This window comes from Staurois parvus, unplaced genomic scaffold (assembly GCF_062004578.1).
Source record: "Staurois parvus isolate SC_StPar_1 unplaced genomic scaffold, SC_StPar_1.0 ptg001149l, whole genome shotgun sequence".
NCBI classification, from domain to species: Eukaryota; Metazoa; Chordata; class Amphibia; order Anura; family Ranidae; genus Staurois; species Staurois parvus.
Genome location: NW_028318945.1, coordinates 107,185 through 126,470, shown reverse-complemented (window position 1 = coordinate 126,470; position 19,286 = coordinate 107,185). Strand labels below are relative to the sequence as shown.

The following is a 19,286-nucleotide window of genomic DNA, read 5'->3' as shown; positions in this document are numbered from 1 at the left end:
TTCTGATGAGAGCAACTTTTGCATCTCATTTGGAAACCAAGGATCCCGAGTATGGAGGAAGAATGGAGAGGCCCAAGGACCCCGAGTATGGAGGAAGAATGGAGAGGCCCAAGGACCCCGAGTATGGAGGAAGAATGGAGAGGCCCAAGGACCCCGAGTATGGAGGAAGAATGGAGAGGCCCAAGGACCCCGAGTATGGAGGAAGAATGGAGAGGCCCAAGGACCCCGAGTATGGAGGAAGAATGGAGAGGCCCAAGGACCCCGAGTATGGAGGAAGAATGGAGAGGCCCAAGGACCCCGAGTATGGAGGAAGAATGGAGAGGCACACACTGTAAGATGCTTGAAGTCCAGTGTGAAGTGAAGTAACTATACATAACTCCACAGAACCATACATGTATCCATAGATAGAAGAATGTATATTATTACATAATTATATAAGTAAATATATCCTGCCCCATAAACATTCTATCTATCCATCCATCTATATGTACCCTTCTACCTATATCTCAGATAAATTGTACAAAAAAAATCAGGCAGGCACAGTAAAATAAAATATTTATTTGTAGTGTATAATCTGTGTATTATATATAATTATATTTATACATATATCCAAAGATATATCTTACATATGTTGTATGTAAGTAATATGCATTAATCTAAATAGCTTAACCTATCAATCTATCTAATAATCCATCCATCCATCTAATAATCCATCCATCCATCCATCTTAAGCAAGCACCTGCTGTGGAATATGTACACTAAGTATACCTAAAAATATATAATCTGAGTATGTGTAGTAATGTTATATCATTATATCTAACAGCCATCTACATACGCGTCTTATATTTAATAACTAATATATATAATATCTGTGTAGCTAACTTTCATGCATGTAACATCAGACCCCACCCATTCTGCAATATATACATGGATATTTATGATATACATTTATTTGAACCACAGTCTAATAGAAATGGAAAAGTATTTTGTATTAGGAGGAACTCTGCTTCCATAGACATGATTTTAATTACTCCCCCCCCCCCTGTCCTATTGTTAAGCACCTCTACAATGCCCCCTGTAATTTGTTTGATCAATTTCTATGCAGTTTTAACAATGACCTTGCTGGGTGGGGTCTCCTTGCAACACCTCTGCTCACCCCCCCTGGCCATCAGACCTATACAGGTCTCTGTAACTTCAACACTTTGTTGGCACCTGTCTTAGTCCTTCATTAACATTTGGAAAGCTGTGCCCACTCTCAGCACCTCTCCCTATGAAAAGACAAAAACTAAACTGGGAAACACCCATTATGGCCTATTTTACCTGCAAATGACTAAAAACAACCTGTGTTTACTATTCAATACATATATTTACATTTGCACAGGTATTGATATGCACATAGAGATTAGCAAAACTGAACTTTTAACAGCTACTTAAAAATATTTATTACAATGGCCTATTTATAAAACAGCAATACATGTACAGTATCTTTATCAAAATAAACTCAATGGGTCGGTAGCACATAATAATTTACCATACTATAATTACTATAATATATTATAACTCATATAATATATACTATAATATAACATAGAATATAATTTGCCATTTGTCCTTAATTACCAGTAGCAGTCCATAATTGTTTCAGAACTTATCTGCTCCACTAAAATAACTTTACCCACATTTACCTTGCAACAAAATGTATGTTAAATTTAAACACTCGGGAATTAAAGGGAAAAATTCATTTGTATTTGCAGATAATATTTTACAATTTTACAAGATGAGCTTACAAGTCAGGGTTAGCAAAATCAAAACGTAGTAATACATTTCTTTTTAAGTGATAACTAAAAAAATGTCAAATATACTGGATAGATAGATAGATAGATAGATACTGTAGATAGATAGATAGATAGATAGATAGATAGATAGATAGATAGATAGATAGATAGATGATAGATACTGTAGATAGATAGATAGATACTGTAGATAGATAGATAGATAGATAATAGATAGATAGATAGATAGATAGATAGATAGATAGATAGATAGATAGATAGATAGATCTATAGTATGGATGGATAGATATAGATCTATAGTTAGCAATATCTATCTATAGTTATATCTATCTATAGTTAGCAAAAATGTATATTATAGAGATTATAGTTCCTTATAAAATATATATTAATTCCAAAAGTTATTTAACTATGGCTATACTGTATGTATAAATGGGCTTATATACAGATAAATATTATATAAATGGATGGGTAGATAAAAGATAGATAGATAGATAGATAGATAGATAGATAGATAGATCTTGATATATGACTAGTGTAAATATTTGATATTGAGAAATTACTTTTCTAAAATAACTCTAAATTTAAACTGCTGAAAACTGTTATGGTGCCTAGTTGTTGTCCTCCCCCAAAATATTGATTTTGCAAAAAAAAAAAAAATGCCACCAAAAAGAAATACAAATAAATAAAATTAATTGAAAATGGCAATAGCCACAAAGTAAAAATGTTATAATATACTAACTTGCAAAAATGTTATAATATACTAACTTACAAAAAAAGCCAGCAAAAAGGAAGAATGAAATTAATTTAAAATGCTAATAGCCACAAAGTAAAAATAATATATTATACCACCTTGCAAAAAAAAAAAAAAAAAACAAAAGCAACAAGGAGAATAACAATAATTTAAAATGCCATTAGCCACAATGTAAAAATAATGTAATATTCCAAACGGCCATTTTTACTCCTGGCAGTCACTGATTTTAATAACTGATCCTGCCGTAAAATGAACTCAACCTACTTTTAAACAGTGCAAAAAAGGTTTATGTTATAAATTTTACATTTATAAACATAAAATAAAAAAAACTATGTACAACAAGCATTAGAAATTGTTGTATCAGGAATTATTACCAAGCGGTGTTAATTTCACGAATAATAGATTGTGAATTTAATTCACAAAGGAAAGGTTGGGTGAATTTAGAAGAGACATTGAGTAAGTTAGGAAAGATGGTTTGGGTTCCACACAGGGGCGGACTGACCATTTGGAAACTCGGGCACTGCCCGAGGGCCCAGGGTCAGTAGGGGGCCCCATGAGATGCCCCTGGTACCTTTTTCATAGGCTTTTTTGAGTTTGGGCAAGGACACAGGGGCCCCATGATCCCCTATTGCTCGGGGGCCCCATGAGTTGTCAGTCCGCCCCTGGTTCCACATAAGTTTTGCTCACTAGATGGGAACACTAGATCACTGACAAAGAAAGTTTTTAGTGTTTGGGACAAATTGCATAAACAAAAAGGATGGAAATATAATTTGGGTATGATCTCCTTGGTGGGAACGGAGTTTTTCCCACCGGGGAAGGATAATATCTTTGGAAAATGGATCAAAAATCAGAATACACGTTTGAAAGATATATTGAGGAAGGGTAAGATGCACACTTTTTTTTTTATTTAAAAGGGAAAATAGATTTTTTTATTTTAGATGAATGGCGGCATGGCCAACTTACTCACTTTGTATCAACACTCCAAGTATGAAGGATTGGGTTAATAGAGTGGATAATATTTATAGAATGGAGGAGCTGTGTCATATTGAAGAGGATAAAACAGAAAAATTCAAGAAAACATGGAGTCAGTGGCTGGCAACTAAAAGATATGTGGATCTACTTGGAATTTGAGTAAATGATGAGTATTGAAGGGTGCCTGTAGGAGAGCCCATAGAAAAGAGGGATAGGGGGAAGGGAACACAAATTTAGACTGGTAATGATGAAGGTTAGAAATCAGAAAAGTGGTGCAGTTTTAGAGCTTTAGGGTTTATGGGGGGGGGGGGGTAAATATGAAATAAGTTATTTGGGAGGAATGGGAGAAGTTAGTTACTATATGTGTTTTTTTTGTTCTCTTCTTTTTTTCTTCCCAACTTGTATGTATATTTTTGTATTTTAAAGAAAAAAGACCAAATAAAAGATATACTTAAAAAAAAAGAAATTGTTGAAGAATATTAGTGACTATAGTTACAAAGTTACATACATAGGTTGAAGGAATACCATCTAGTTCAACCAAATGATACAAAAAAAAAAAAAACTATATAGCAGAAGTGACCACATGCCTAATATATTAAAATATTTTTTATTCTGATTATTTCTATTTATGCTGATTTACGGGTATTTTGGGAAAAGTACATTAAAGTTATGTAAAGTAGCTACCTTTATACCACAAACTGAACAACATACTCATCAGGGACCAAAGGAACTGCAAGTAATTGCTAATCAGTAGACTTCCCTACATGTGTCCACTAACAATGGGGTTTGTTTAGGAAAGCTGAAGAGTGTAAAATCCAACACACTTCTGTATAGAAAACAATCAGCTTCCAGATTTTATCTTCAAAGCTTAATTGAAGGAGGTGAAGTTAGAATTGGCTACCATGCAGAGCTACACCAGATTCTGAGTGAACCAATAATCCCCACTGATACTAGGGATTTGCATAGGGATGGATGTACTTTCTCCCCTTCCATACTCTGGGAACTAGTGATGGGCCAAACACCCCTCTGTTCGGTTTGTGGTCGAACATTCAAACCTAATAAAAGTTTGACCGTGAACATCGAATCGGGACAATTCACGAAGCGGTATTTTACCACATCCGAGTATTCGGTAAGATACTAAAATACCGTATGAGTTATAATATGAAGTCACGCGGTATTTTCATAGTGAAAACTTTCTTTAATGTTTCAGCTGTCGGGGTTCCTCGCTGACAGCTGAATGGAAAAAGAATTGCTGGTAATTGAAAAATTGACAAATGGTGTGGGGTCCTCCCTCATCCATACTGAGCCCTTTGGGTCTGGTTTGGATTTTAAGGGGAACCCCCACACCAAAATTTAAAAAGAAAACATGGAGGTCCCCTTATAATCCTTACCAGACCTTTATCCAAGCCTGCAGCTTGGCAGGTCAGGAAAGGTGGGGGGCGAGCAATCATACCAGGCCACATGCCCTCAAAATGGTGGGGTGCTTTGGGGCAAGGGGGTTCATGGGGACAAGAGCCTCTTCCCCACAACTGTGGCCAGGGAAGGGGGCTTATTGGAATCTGGATACCCCCTTTAACAAGGGGGACACCAGATGCCCCCCCCCCCCATGCGAATGAGTATGGTGCACATGGTACTCAAAAAAAAAAAGTGTAAAAAAGACAGTCTTTGACAATTCCTTTATTAAAAACAAAAATGAAAAAAAGAATGTCCCCTGAAGTAGATCCAACATCAATAATGATGATCTCCACCACCGCTGTCCTGAAAAAAGAAAAAAAAAAAAAAAAAAAAGAGCCACTTTTGACGCTAACTCCCGTCGTCTGACATCTGCACTGGACTGACAGTTCTTCTTACTAATATACAGGATTTATATAGCGCCAACAGTTTGCTCAGCGCTTTACAATATATGGGAGATGTACAATTACAATACATTTCAGTACAGAAGGAATAGGAGGGCCCGGCTCATGGAGCTTACAATCTAAAGGAAGGGGGAGGTGATACAAAAGGTGATAGCTGTGGGGGATGATCTGGTGGAGGTGATTCAAGTACAGTTCTTAGGTGGAGGTGGGGTAGGCTTCCCTGATGAAGTGAGTTTTCAAAGATCGCCTAAAGGCAGACAGGGTGGGGGCTGACCAGACATGCTGTGGTAGGGAGTTCCAGAGGATGGGAGAGGCTCTGGAGAAATCCTGGAGGCGAGCGTGGGAGGAGGTGATGAGGGAGCTAGAGAGGAGAATATCATGGGAGGAGCAGAGTGGGAGATTTGGTCGGTATCTGCAGATGAGGTTGGCGATGTAGCTGGGGGCAGTGTTGTGGATGGCTTTGTAAGCTGTGGTTAGTATTTTGAATTTTATACGTTGGGTTAGTGGAAGCCAGTGGAGGGATTGGCAGAGAGGGGCAGCAGTCGCTGATCGGTTGGTAAGGTGGATGAGTCTAGCAGCATCATTCATAGTAGACTGAAGGGGGGATAGCCTGTGTAACGGTAGACCAGTGAGGAGGGAGTTTCAGTAATCGAGGTGGGATATAACCAAGGCGTGGATGAGTTGTTTTGTGGTGTCATTGGTCAGGAAGGGGCGGATTTTGGAAATGTTCCAGAGGTTGAGGAGGCAGGATTTAGCAAGTGAGTGGATGTGGGGCCCAAAGGAGAGGTCATAGTCTAGGATTACACCTAGCACCCTGACATGAGGGGAAGGACCAATGGTTGTGCTGTTGATCTTAATGGTAAAGGCATGAGTGGGGGATCGGGGAGGAGGAAATATCTAAGTGATGTCAACCGGGTGACCCCGCCCCCTTGGAAAATGGCTGATTTTACTATAATCTCCTGAGATTACAGTAAAAGATCAGTTTACTAAGTCTCTGCTTAGTTTGCAGTCCCTCCAATTCTCCAGCTCTGGGCTGGAGAATCTGGAGGGAGAACACAGATCTCCAGAGAAGGGCTGAACATGTTCTCCTGAGTGTTATAAACTGTGAATGACCAGAGAGTAGCTGCGATCCGTTGAATCTCAGCTATTCTGTGTCATAAACAGTGACCATATTAGAGTATATATTATGAGTTATAATATATTATATTATTTATAGTATGGTCATTTAGAGGACTTTGATAAAGATACTGTACTTTAAGCGGTTTTATAAATAGGCCATTGTAATAAATATTTTTAGTTGCTGTAAAAAGTTCAGTTTTGCTTTTCTCTACCTAAATGTCAATAATGGTGTAAATGTAATTATAATATGTATGGAACTCTTAAGGCAGGTTGTTGTTTTTAGTCATTTGCAGGTAAAAAGGGCCCTCATGAGTGTTGTCTTTTAGTTTTGTTTGTGTCTATTCCAGGGGCCCCCAGGCAATAGGGGATCATGGGGCCCGTGTCCTTGCCCAAACTCAAAAAAGCCTATGAAAAAGGCTTCTCATGGGGTCCCCTATTGACCCCAGGCAGTGCCCGAGTTTCTAAATGGTCAGTCCGCCCCTGGGGACTCTATTCATAGGCTGATGTGATGAGAGTGGGCATAACTTGTGAATTGTTAACGAAGGACTAGGACAGGTGCTTGAGATCGGCCCTGAATGCAGGCAGGGACCAAAATGGTCCAGACCTAAAACGGCACACATTTTTCTACAGTGACCCATGGTAGAGATTTCCACTCACCAGGATGGAAAGTGAAATGAATTCTTCCCAATGTGGACAAAGACTGTTTTACAACCAGGGGTGGACTGACCATTTGGAAACTTGGGCACTGCCTGAGGGCCCGGGGTCATTAAGGGGCCCCATGAGTTGTCAGTCCGCTTCTCGGCCTTTTGGCGAAGATCAAGTGTAGTATCTGTTCTTATCAGTGTCCAGTGGGGGTGCTCCCGGCCATTCTAGCTTTGTGGGGATGGCTGTTGTATAGTACCCTCACTGGTATGACAGGGGTCTGGAAGGCTAGTACCAGGGGGACAGAAAGCGTGGTGCCCACGAGTAGAAGCTGGGGCCCGTGCGTAATTCCCCCGAGAAGAACGGAAGGACCCAGTGCCTCCTGATTTGGACGGATCTACCTTGTCTGGCCAGGGGCTGGGAAGGCAGAAAGTCTGCAAACTCAGTGCCCCCTGAGTAGATGCCCTCAGGAGTGCTACTAGTAACACCTGGGTGTGGGACCCCACAGTGTGAAGATGGCACAAGGTCAGTTTTTCACTCTTTTTGCACAAGCGCCCTTAGGACCAGGGCAATTTTTGCTACAGGCCTCAGGGCCTGGTCTGTGCACAATTTGGCACGGTCCACTTTATTTTTTATTTATTTAATTTATTATCATTCCCACGTTTTGTCACTTTTTCTTACTTTTGTGTGCGTTTTCCACAGGATGGAGGGTGTGGGTCCTCAGGCCTGCCCCAAAGGCTAGGGGGAGGATGTGTGGCCTTTTGGTTCCTTCCTCCCCTGATCCCTAGGGGGTTTTCTCTTCGGGAGAGCCCCCTGACCAAGTACTGGGTGTCTGGCTTCGGCTGGACACAAGGAACGGTGGTCCACCAGGCCTTTTGGCCAGGACCACCAAATGGGAACCTTGTCCCTGTCAGGAGCTTCGTGCCCCAGGGGATCAGGGTAGTGGTCCAGCCCCTTTAGGGGTAGGACAAAAGCACACTTTTTCGTGTGGTGTTCACACTTGCACTTTTTTTGTGATCACTTACGGGTTTTTCGTTCTAGTTTGCACGTTTGCGGACTTAAAAAAAAAAAAAAAAAAGTTGTCAGTTCACCCCTGTTTACAACCTGAGATTCTCTAATTCCCCCCCCCCCCCCCCCACTCTAGCAAAACAAAAAGAAAAGTTTTAGCGGATTTTGACGATTTTCAATAAAATAACACATTATCTCCTAGATTGTAAACTCCAAGGAGCAGGGCCTCTAATCCCTCTTGTATTGAACTGTATTGTTTCCCTCTATAACGTAAAGCACTTAGCAAACGATTGGTGCTATATAAATCCTGTATAATATATATAATTGTCTTTATTATTTTTAATTTTTTCTCTTTAATTTTTATTTTTTCCCTTCATTTTGGTTTCCCCCTGGAAACCAAAAAGAAAAAGTTTTAGCTGGAGTTGAGAATTATGTTCATTAAAATAACGCAGTTATAATTCATTTAATAAGTGTGGACACTTTTTGAAGAAGCCCCTTATATAAGACAGGTGGTAACTTGCACTGTATACATAGTTTTAGTGTATTCTATTTTATTTATTTTTATTTTATTGGTTGAACTAGGTGGGTTTTTTTTAACCGATGTACGTACATGTCCTTGATATTAGGCATACTTTTTGTTGGGATGAATGATCATTTTATGCCTATGTAGGGAAGTCTACTGATTAGCATTCATTTGAATGTATTCTTATTTTGCAGTTATTTTTAAAGTTATATATTTAATTGCATTCAATTTTTAGTTTTCAACATTTTAAAATAATTTAATAATTATGTTTTGATTTTGCTGACCCAGACTTTCTAAGTTCATCATGTAAAATATTTTTATGGAAACACAAGAGAATTTTCTGCTCAATTTCAATGTGTTTTATTTAAATTTTGTTGCAGCTTAAATGTACTGTAGGTCAAGCCATTTTAGTGGAGGGATTGGGGACTTTTACTGCTAATTAAAGATAGTTGACAAATTATATAATACTGTATATATTACAGTATATGATTTCTAATAAGTGGTGTTAATCATAATATATGAAAGTATTGTAGGCTACAAATTATTTGCAATAAATGTAGTATTTATACAACTCATTTTGGGTTTTTATTTGTTGTTAGATAGTTTACTGTTTTATAAACAGGCCATTGTAATCATTTGGAAGCTGTTAAAAGTTTAAATTAAGCAGAAAATTCTGCAAAACTAAATGTGTTTAAATTTAATTTAAATTTCGTTGCAAATTAAATGTACTGTAGGTCACGCCAACTGCACACATTTTTCTACAGTGACCTATTGTAAAGATTTCCAATCACTGGGATGGAAAGTGAAATTAATTATTCCTAATGGACAAAGACTGTTTTACAACCCGAGATTCTCTAATCCCTCTATCAAAAACAAAAAAAAGTTTTAGCTGGATCTGATGAATATTTTCAATAAAACATTTATTTTTTATTAGTTTTGTTTTCATTTTCGTTTCCCCTGGAACTTGGAGGAGAAAGTGCACCCATACCTATGCCATGTGATTGTAAGTGTACACATGCAGGGAAGCCTACTGATTAGCATTCATTTGTGTATCCTTTGTTCCCTGATGAGTAGGATTGTTCAGTAGAAGTGTGTGCATATACTTAATTGCTTTAGATAACTTGCATGCACTTTTCTTCAAACTAATACCCAGAAATCACCATAAAAAGTATTAATCTGGAGAAAAAATATTTTAATACTAGGGGGTCTCAAAATGTTTCCATACTTATATACAAGGGTTCTTTAAAAAGTTCACACTTTTTAAAAATGTATTATAAGGCCAGTGGTAACTTGCACTGTGTACGTAGTTTTAGATTTTATTTTCATTTCTCTATTGGTTGAGCTAGGTGGTCTTTTTTCAACCCAAGTATGTACATGTCCTTGATTTTAGGCACACTTTATGAATGACCACATTTTTCCAGTTGACACTACCAGATATCTCAAAGAAAGGCCACCATGGGGCCCCATCAATGAGCACAGCAGGCATGCAGACCTATGAACCCTATATTTCTAGTGTATTATATATTTTTTATTTCTCTATTGGTTGAACTAGATTTTTTTTCCCCCAACCTAAGTAATTTGGTAACTACAGAATATTGAGCAATACTCTGAAACAATTTCCAATGCCCATTGTGCATAATATTTGTGTGCTATGATTTCATAGCTCACTTTTTTGTTCACTGGGGATTGATTTAGCACAGCAGAGCTCCGTAAAAAATGAGAAACATTTTTTTATTGTTTGTTTATAAATGTAAAGTTTATAGCATAAACTTTTTTGCTGTTTGAAAGTAAGTAGAGTTATTTTACTGCAAGATTGATGATAAAAATTAGAGACTGCCATGAATAATCCTGGCAAGTTGATATGACTTTTATTTCGTAACTATTGTCATTTTAGAATTATTTTACCAGTTATTTTACTGGCTTATTTTTTTTCCTCCAAGCTCATAAAGCACAATATTTTGGGGGATGACAATAGCTAGGCACTATCACTTTTTGTGATATAAAACGTAGAGTTAATTTAGGCTAATGGTTTCTCAATATCAAAGATTCCCACTAAATAAATATATTTATATTATTTTTTCCCTCTATTTTTTTTAAATCAACATTTTCAAATTTATATTATTTTTTCCCTCTATTTTTTTTAAATCAACATTTTCAAATTAATTGAATAACTACATTTTGATTTTGCTGACCCAGACTTTATAAGCTCATCATTCAATTGTTTAAACCTAGAGTTAATTTAGGTTTCTCAATATCAAAGATTACCACTAATCTAATGTATTTTTTATCAACTTAATTTAATAACTACATTTTGATTTTGCTGACTCAGACTTTCTAAGCTCATCATGTAAAATTGCTAAATAGTTTTATGGAAACAGAATTTTTTTGCCTAATTCCAATATGTTTAAATTTAATTTAAATTTTGTTGCAACTTATATGTACTGTAGGTCAAGCCATTTTAGTGGAGGGATCAGGGACTTTTACTGGTCATTAAAAAAACCTTGACAAATTATAGAATACTGTATATATGATTTCTAATAAATGGTGTTAGTACCCTGCAATAATTGACTATAATATGACTAATTATTTACAAGAAATGTAATATTTATACAACTCATTTAGTTTTTTGTAATATACTTTACGGTTTTATAAACCGGTCATTGTAATAACTGTTTAGCAGCTGTTAAAAGTTTGGTTTTGCTCATCTACCTAAAGGTAATGCATTGTGTAAATGTAAATATATCATGTATTGAACTGTTAATGCAGGTTGTCATTTGCAGGTGAAAAGGGCTGAGATTGGTATTCTCAGTTTCGTTATGTATATTCCTAGTGCATACATATTCTAGGAAGGTGTTGACATTACAGAGTCCTGTCTAGGGCAGACAATAAGGGGGTGTGTGGAAATGTTTTGCAAGACCCCACCTGTCTCCCAAGTACAACACAATACTATGCAGATGTAATTTTCCAGATCATTAAAACTGTATAGAGATTGATCAGATAAATTACACGGGGCATTATAGAGGAACTTAACATTGGGAACATGGAGAAAAAAAAAAAAATTAAAATCTTTTCTATGGTAGAAATAGAGTTCTTCCTAACACAATACATTTATTATTCTGCCATAAAGGGGAAACTAACATATTAGACTTTGGATTAAAGATATATGTATCCATATATCTATGGATATATGCATAGTTCTATACCTATGGATATAAATAGGATGATATATTTTACAAAGATTGTACACTACAGTTAACTATTTTATTTTACTGTGCCTGATTTTATCTATATCTTGGAGATAGGACAGATCTGGATCCATAGATAGATCTGTAGATAGGTACAGTAAAAAGAAAAAGTTAATTGTAGTGTACAATCTTTTGATCATATATAACAATATTTATATCCATAGATGTATAACTAAACATATATCCATTGATTCATAAAAGTATACATAGTTCATAGTTTGTGTAAAATCTTTGTATTATATATAATCCTATTCATACATATAGTTTTATATTGCTGATATATAAATATGTCATGAATACACATTCTAAGTAAATATATATTGCCCAATGAACATTTTAAAAATGTAAAAAAAAAAACAAAAAAAAAAAAAAAAAACTGTACAAAAAAATCAGGCACAATCAAATTTAATAGTTAATTGCAGTGTACAAAATGTGTTATATATATATATATTATATGTAATTATACATTGATCCAACTATAACCCATCAAATACATTGTACATAAAATCAGGGACAATAGAACGACCTGGTTAATAGTAGTGTACAATCTGTATTGTACATAATCATATTTATACATATAACCAAAGATAAATAAATCTTTGTGTAAATAAAGATATCCAAAATGGCTGAATTGCCCGCTCACCTCCCTCTTGCGACCCACACAGGGTCAAAGAGCCTTTAGGATCACTAATACTTGGATCCTTAATACCCGGGACTCCTCCACAGCTCTCCACACTGGTCTCCCCTCAAGTACAGGCTCACAGGACAGCAGATCTCCTCTCCAGGCAATAAGATGGTAAACAGCCACTCAATCCCTCAGAAAATAGAATACTTGCATAGTGTAAAACCATTTATTCACTGATACAGCAGTAATACAATCTAATATGCTCTCACATTACATATCTTTCCCATCACATTTAACCACTTGAGCTCCTGAGGATTTACCCCCCTTAATGACCACGCCTTTTTTTACTGTTTGGCGCTGCACTAATGCAAATGATAATTGCGCGGTCAGGTCAGATGTATTTGCATTGGTGTCTAAGGTGTCTCAAGATGGCGTCCGACCAGAAGTGCGTCACCGCCGACGCATATCGTCACGTGACTTCATCGGCGGTGACGCAGTTCCGGTCGGACGCCATCTTGAGACACCCATGCAACTTCATCTGACCTGAGGTTTGAATTACCACTTTCCGCCCTGCCACTGCATATATACGTGTGCAGGGCGGCACTGGGGCGCAAAAGCACGTTTTAAAACAGGCTCCGCGCTCCCACGTTTTTGCGGGCAGGGGGCGCACGCGCTCCCGCCGACCAGTGGGTGACACCATTTGATCCCGGAGGGATCAATCATCCGATTTCAGCCAGTGATGTCTGGCTGAAATCAGATGATCGGTCCCTGTCCTATCCTGTCCTGTGTTGACAGTTACACAGGACAGGATATGTCATTCTTCTCTGCCTGGACACATTCTGTTCCAGACAGAAGAAGACATACAAAAAGTGAGTAAAACAGCAAAAACCCACAGTTGGAACACTCTAGGACACATTTAACCCCCTGATCACCCCCCCCCCCCGTTAACCCCTTCACTGCCCTGTCACCGGTGTCACTGATCAGTGAACAGATTTTCACTGATCACTGTATTAGTGTTGCTGGCGACTTCCAATAGTGTTAGCGCCCCTCCCAGATAGCGCCAGTTTACCAGAAATCCCATTTAACCCCTTGATCGCCCCCCTCCCCCCCAGTTAACCCCTTCACTGCCCTGTCACCAGTGTCATTGATTACAGGGAACAGATTTTTACTGATCACTGTATTAGTGTCACTGGTGACTTCCGATAGTGTTAGCGCCCCTCCCAGAAAGCGCCAGTTTGCCCGCTAATGCACGGATTTTTTTTTTTTTTACCAAAAACATGTAGCAGAATACATTTTGGCTTAAATTTATAACTGAGTTTACGACATTTTTTATAGCTGAAAGTAGAAAATATTGTTTTTTTTCAAAATTTGTTTTTTTTTGTTTAGAGAGCAAAAAAAAAAAAAAAAAAAAAAAAAAAAAAAAGTGGACAGGTGATAAAATACCACCAAAAGAAAGCTCTGTGTGAAAAAAAGGACGTAAATTTCGTTTTGGTACAGCATTGCATGACCGCGCAATTATCATTTGCATTAGTGCAGCGCCAAACAGTAAAAAAAGGCGTGGTCATTAAGGGGGGTAAATCCTCAGGAGCTCAAGTGGTTAAATGTGATGGGAAAGATATGTAATGTGAGAGCATATTAGATTGTATTACTGCTGTATCAGTGAATAAATGGTTTTACACTATGCAAGTATTTACTTATATTTTCTGAGGGATTGAGTGGCTATTTACCATCTTATTGCCTGGAGAGGAGATCTGCTGTCCTGTGAGCCTGTACTTGAGGGGAGACCAGTGTGGAGAGCTGTGGAGGAGTCCCGGGTATTAAGGATCAGGGGCGGACTGACCATTTGGAAACTTGGGCACTGCCCGAGGGCCCGGGGTCAGTAGGAGGCTCCATGAGATACCCCTGGTACATTTTTCATAGGCTTTTGAGTTTGGGCAAAGACACAGGGGCCCATGATCCCCTATTGCCCGGGGGGCCCCATGAGTTGTCAGTCCGCCCCTGTTAAGGATCCAAGTATTAGTGATCCTATAGGCTCTTTGACCCTGTGTGGGTCACAAGAGGGAGGTGAGCGGGCAATTCAGCATAAAGATACACTTTCCCCCAAAAAGTGTAAAAACTGAATATGAATATGCCAATACCAATATTCCCAAAAGTATATATCACACAAATATATAAAAAAAAAACAGTCCAAAAATAAATCTGAAATAAAATGAAATATAATATTATAAAAAGTCAGTCATTCTGTGCCAACTTCAGTTATCAATCTTCATATTCAGCCTTTCAATGGCTCACAAAGAAACCTCAACATAAAAAGAAAAATCACAGTGCATTATCTTAAAGAAAATTTAAATGAAACAGAAGTGATAAACGCAAACAACCATGCTTGATCTCAAATAGAGAAGAGAGTGAAAGTGTCAAAACCGTGCCAGTGAAAAACATGCATCCAAAAACATGTGAAACACTGTGTCCACATTATGGTGTAAGGAGTGAAGACCCTTACCAAAAATATGTAAATGTCTTTACACCTTCCAGGGAGGGTATTAACCCAAATTCTGCTTCAACCAAAGGATCATCACAGCCTCATGGATCAGATCAAGATATCATCCAGATATAGTAGCTTTCAAGTATGACCATCAATCTCCAACAATCCACCGATCCCCCACCATATATAGAATAAATCAGTGTAAACCCGCATAGACAATTTAAAATACTTTATTGAATATGCTTACATGGTGTACCATACTCATTTGCATGGGGAGGGGGCTGGGATCTGGGGGCCCCCCCCTTGTTAAAGGGGGCTTCCAGATTCCAATAAGCCCCCTGCCCTGGCCATGGTTGTGGGGGAAGAGGATGTTGTCCCCATGAACATAGGGACAAGGTGCTTAGGGGAGGAGCCCCCCTGCCCCAAAGCACTCCCCCATGTGGAGGGCATGTGACCTGGTATGGTTCAGGGGTGGGGGGCGCTTGCTCACCCCCCACCATTCCTGACCTGCCAAGCTGCAGGCTCAGATAAGGGTCTGGCAAGGATTATGAGGGGACCCCCATGCATTTTTTTTATTTTGGCGTGGGGTTCCCCTCAAAATCCAAACCAGACCCGTAGGGCTAAGTATGGATGAGGGAGGACCCCACACTGTCAATTTTTCAATTGCCAGCAATTCTTTTTACATTCAGCTGTCAGCGGGGAACCCCACTGACAGCTGAAACATTAACCCTTTGAGGACCGTAAGATTTTGGAACGCCAAAATAATCAATTTTGTTTTTAAAGTTCGTACACTTCAGTTGCTGTAACTAAGCCATTTCATGAAATAATTGGCAAAAAGCTAGATCCATTTGTTTGTTGATAACTAATATTTTGACTCAAAAAAAAAAAGTTTTAAGTTCTTAATCAGATACACGCAATTAAAAACCTGGGACAAATACGTCCCTTGGTCCTCAAAGGGTTAAAGAATGTTTTCACTACTGAAATACTGTGTGACTTCATAATAGAAAAAAAAAAACGAACAACAAAACAAAAAACACATAACTAACTTCTCTCATTCCTTCCAAATAATTTGTTTCATATTTACTCTACACCCCCTTCCACCCCCACCCCCCATAAACCCTAAAGCTCTAAAACCACACCACTTTCCTGGTGTCTAACCTTCATCCATGGGCGGACTGACCATTCGATCACTCAGGCACTGCCCAAGGGCCCGGGGTCAGTAGAGGGCCCCATGAAATGCCCCTGGTACCCTTTATAGGCTTTTTTGGGTGTGTTTTAAGTGTGGGCAAGGACACGGGCCCCATGATCCCTATTGCCCAGGGGCTCCATGAGTTGTCAGTGCGCCCCTGCCTTCATCATTACCAGTCTAAATCTGTGTTCTCTTCCCCCTATCCCTCTTTTCTATGGGCTCTCCTACAGGCACCCTTCAATATTCATTTACTCAAATTCCAGGCAGATCCACATATCTTTTAGTTGTCTTAAAGGCCAGCCACTGACTCCATGTTTTTTGAATTTTTCTGTTTTATCCTCTTCAATATGACACAGCTCCTCCATTCTTTAAATATTATCCACTATTAACCCAATCCTTCATATTTGGAGTGTTGATACAAAGTGAGTAAGTTGGCCATGCATCTAAAATGAAAAATAAATCTTTTCCCTTTTAAATCAAAAAGTGTGCATCTTAATATATATAAATCTATATCTATCTTTCAAATGTGTATTCTGATTTTTGATCCATTTTCCAAAAGATATTATCCTTCCCCGGTGGAATACTCCATTCCCACCAAGGGGATCATACCAAAATTATAATTTCCATCTTTTTTGTTTATGCAATTTGTCTCAAACACTAAAAACTCTGTCAGTGAACTACTGTTCCCATCTAGTGAGCAAAACGTATGTGGAACCCAAACCATCTTTCCTGTGACTTACTCAATGTCTCTTCTAAATTCACCCAACCTTTCCTTTGTGAATTAAATTCACAATTATTCATGAAATTAACACCGCTTGGTAATAATTCCTGATACAATTTCTAATGCTCATTGGACAATTTGTAATGCTCACTGGACAATTTTTTTATTTTATGTTTAGAAATGTAAAATTTACAAAAAATTTTTTTGCACTGTTTAAAAGTAGGTTGAGTTCATTTTACTGCAGGATTAAAATCAGTGACTGCCATGAGTAAAAATGACCAGTTGGAATATTACATTTTTACATTGTGGCTAATGGCATTTTAAATTAATGTTATTCTCCTTGTTGCTTTTGGTTTTATTTTTGCAAGGTGGTATAATATATTATTTTTACTTTGTGGCTATTGCCATTTTCAATTAATTTTATTTTTTGCTGGCTTTTTTTCAAAATCAGTATTTTGGGGGACGACAACTAGAGTTATTTTAGCAAAGTAATTTCTCAATATCAAATATTTACACTAGTCATATCAAGATCTAGTATATTTGACTTTTAGTTATTTAAAAAGAAATTTACTACTACATTTTGATTTTGCTAACCCTGACTTCAAAGCTCATCTTGTAAAATTGTAAAATATTTTCTGCAAAGACAAACAGAATTTTCCCCTTTAATTCCCAAGTGTTTAAAATTAACGCACATTTTGTTGCAAGGTAAATGTATGTAAAGTTATTTTAGTGGAGGAGATAAGTTCTAAAACAATCATGGACTGCTACTGGTAATTAAGGACAAATGGCAAATTATATTATAGGTTACACTTTATTATAGTATATATTATATTAATTATAGTATTGTAAATTAGGTGCTACCGACCCATTGAGTTTATTTTGATAAAGATACTGTACATTTATTGCGGTTTTATAAATAGGCCATTGTAATAAATATTTTTAAGCAGCTGTTAAGAGTTCAGTTTTGCTAATCTCTACCTAGATGTCAATACTTGTGCAAATGTAAATATAATATTTATTGAATTGTAAACACAGGTTGTTTAGTCATTTGCAGGTAAAATAGGCCATCTATTGTACAGCGCTGAGCAAACCCTTTGGCGCTATATAAACTCTATGTATTATTATTATTAATAATAAGGGGTGTTTCCCAGTTTAGTTTTTGTCTTTTCATAGAGTGAGGTGCTGAGAGTGGGCACAGCTCTCCAAATGTTAATGAAGGACTAAGATAGGTGCCAACAAGGTGTTGAAATTTATCTCTGCTTAGTACACTGATCTATTACTGTAATCTCGTGAGATTATAGTAAAATCAGCCGTTTTCCAGAGTTTGTAGACAGTTCTCCTGTGAATGCCTTTTTATGAAGCAGTTCTCTGAAGGGAGAACGGTGTCCTCTGAGAATTCTGGAGAAATGAGCAGCGATCATTTACCGCTGGTTCATAAACGGACACCTTAGTGTACATATTGCACAGCAGGCGGTTTCTTAAAATAGATCAATATAAAATATAAATATATCTTTGGATATATATATATATATATATATATATATATATATATATATATATATATATATATATATATATTTTTTTTTTTATTTATTTTTTTTTTTTTACAAGAAAAAATTCCCTTACTTTGAAGAGTTTTCCTTTAATGTCCTGTTGTGATTCAAAACACAAAAGGGAAGGAAAATCCCCCCAAACTGGCCATAGATGAAAAAATATAAATTGACAGGGATTATATTCTCTGTATCCAAACAAAATCAGAAAGTTTGGGTTTTTGATCATGCTTTACGTCATTTTAAATGAGCTTCCCAGCACATTATCATTGCACGATATTTTAATATGCCTTAGGTGCTATTGAAGTGAATGAATAGGGACAATAACTTTGTGGCAAAGTAAAAAGAAAGTGTCTCCATTGAAAATAAAATGTAACATTTTTGTTTTTGTGTTTCCAGATACAATGATTGCATTCACTGGCATCCCGCAGGAGATGAGGAAGGAGCTGCTTGCTGGAGTGGAATTTATCAAGACTGTGGCAAACAGACTTTACTAGCTAGATCCAATGATCATTCAGTTGTTTGGAGAAAAGTTGGCTGAGATTGTGCCATAGATTCACTGGGCACTGGCACCCGGATGAGCCTAAAAAGGATCAGGCATACAGGTAAGTCTATCACCATGCAGTTTCAACTGATAAGTATCTTGATTTGAAGACATTAGATGCTTATTGTCCAATGCTTCAAATTTCTTGGTTGGCTTGAACCTTGGATATTCCAACAGTGAGGAATCCCTTAGCAGTTTTATGTGTTTTCACCCACCTTTGATGTTTCAGTTATGCCCGTGGCATTAAATGTATATAAAATACACAC

At 37.4% G+C, this 19,286-nt stretch overlaps 1 pseudogene; it reads left to right on the top strand.

Moving 5' to 3' along the window:
* The first annotated feature begins 7,281 nt into the window (after window positions 1-7,281).
* LOC149439192 (U2 spliceosomal RNA) lies at window positions 7,282-7,430 on the top strand (annotated as a pseudogene).
* The last annotated feature ends 11,856 nt before the right edge of the window (window positions 7,431-19,286 follow it).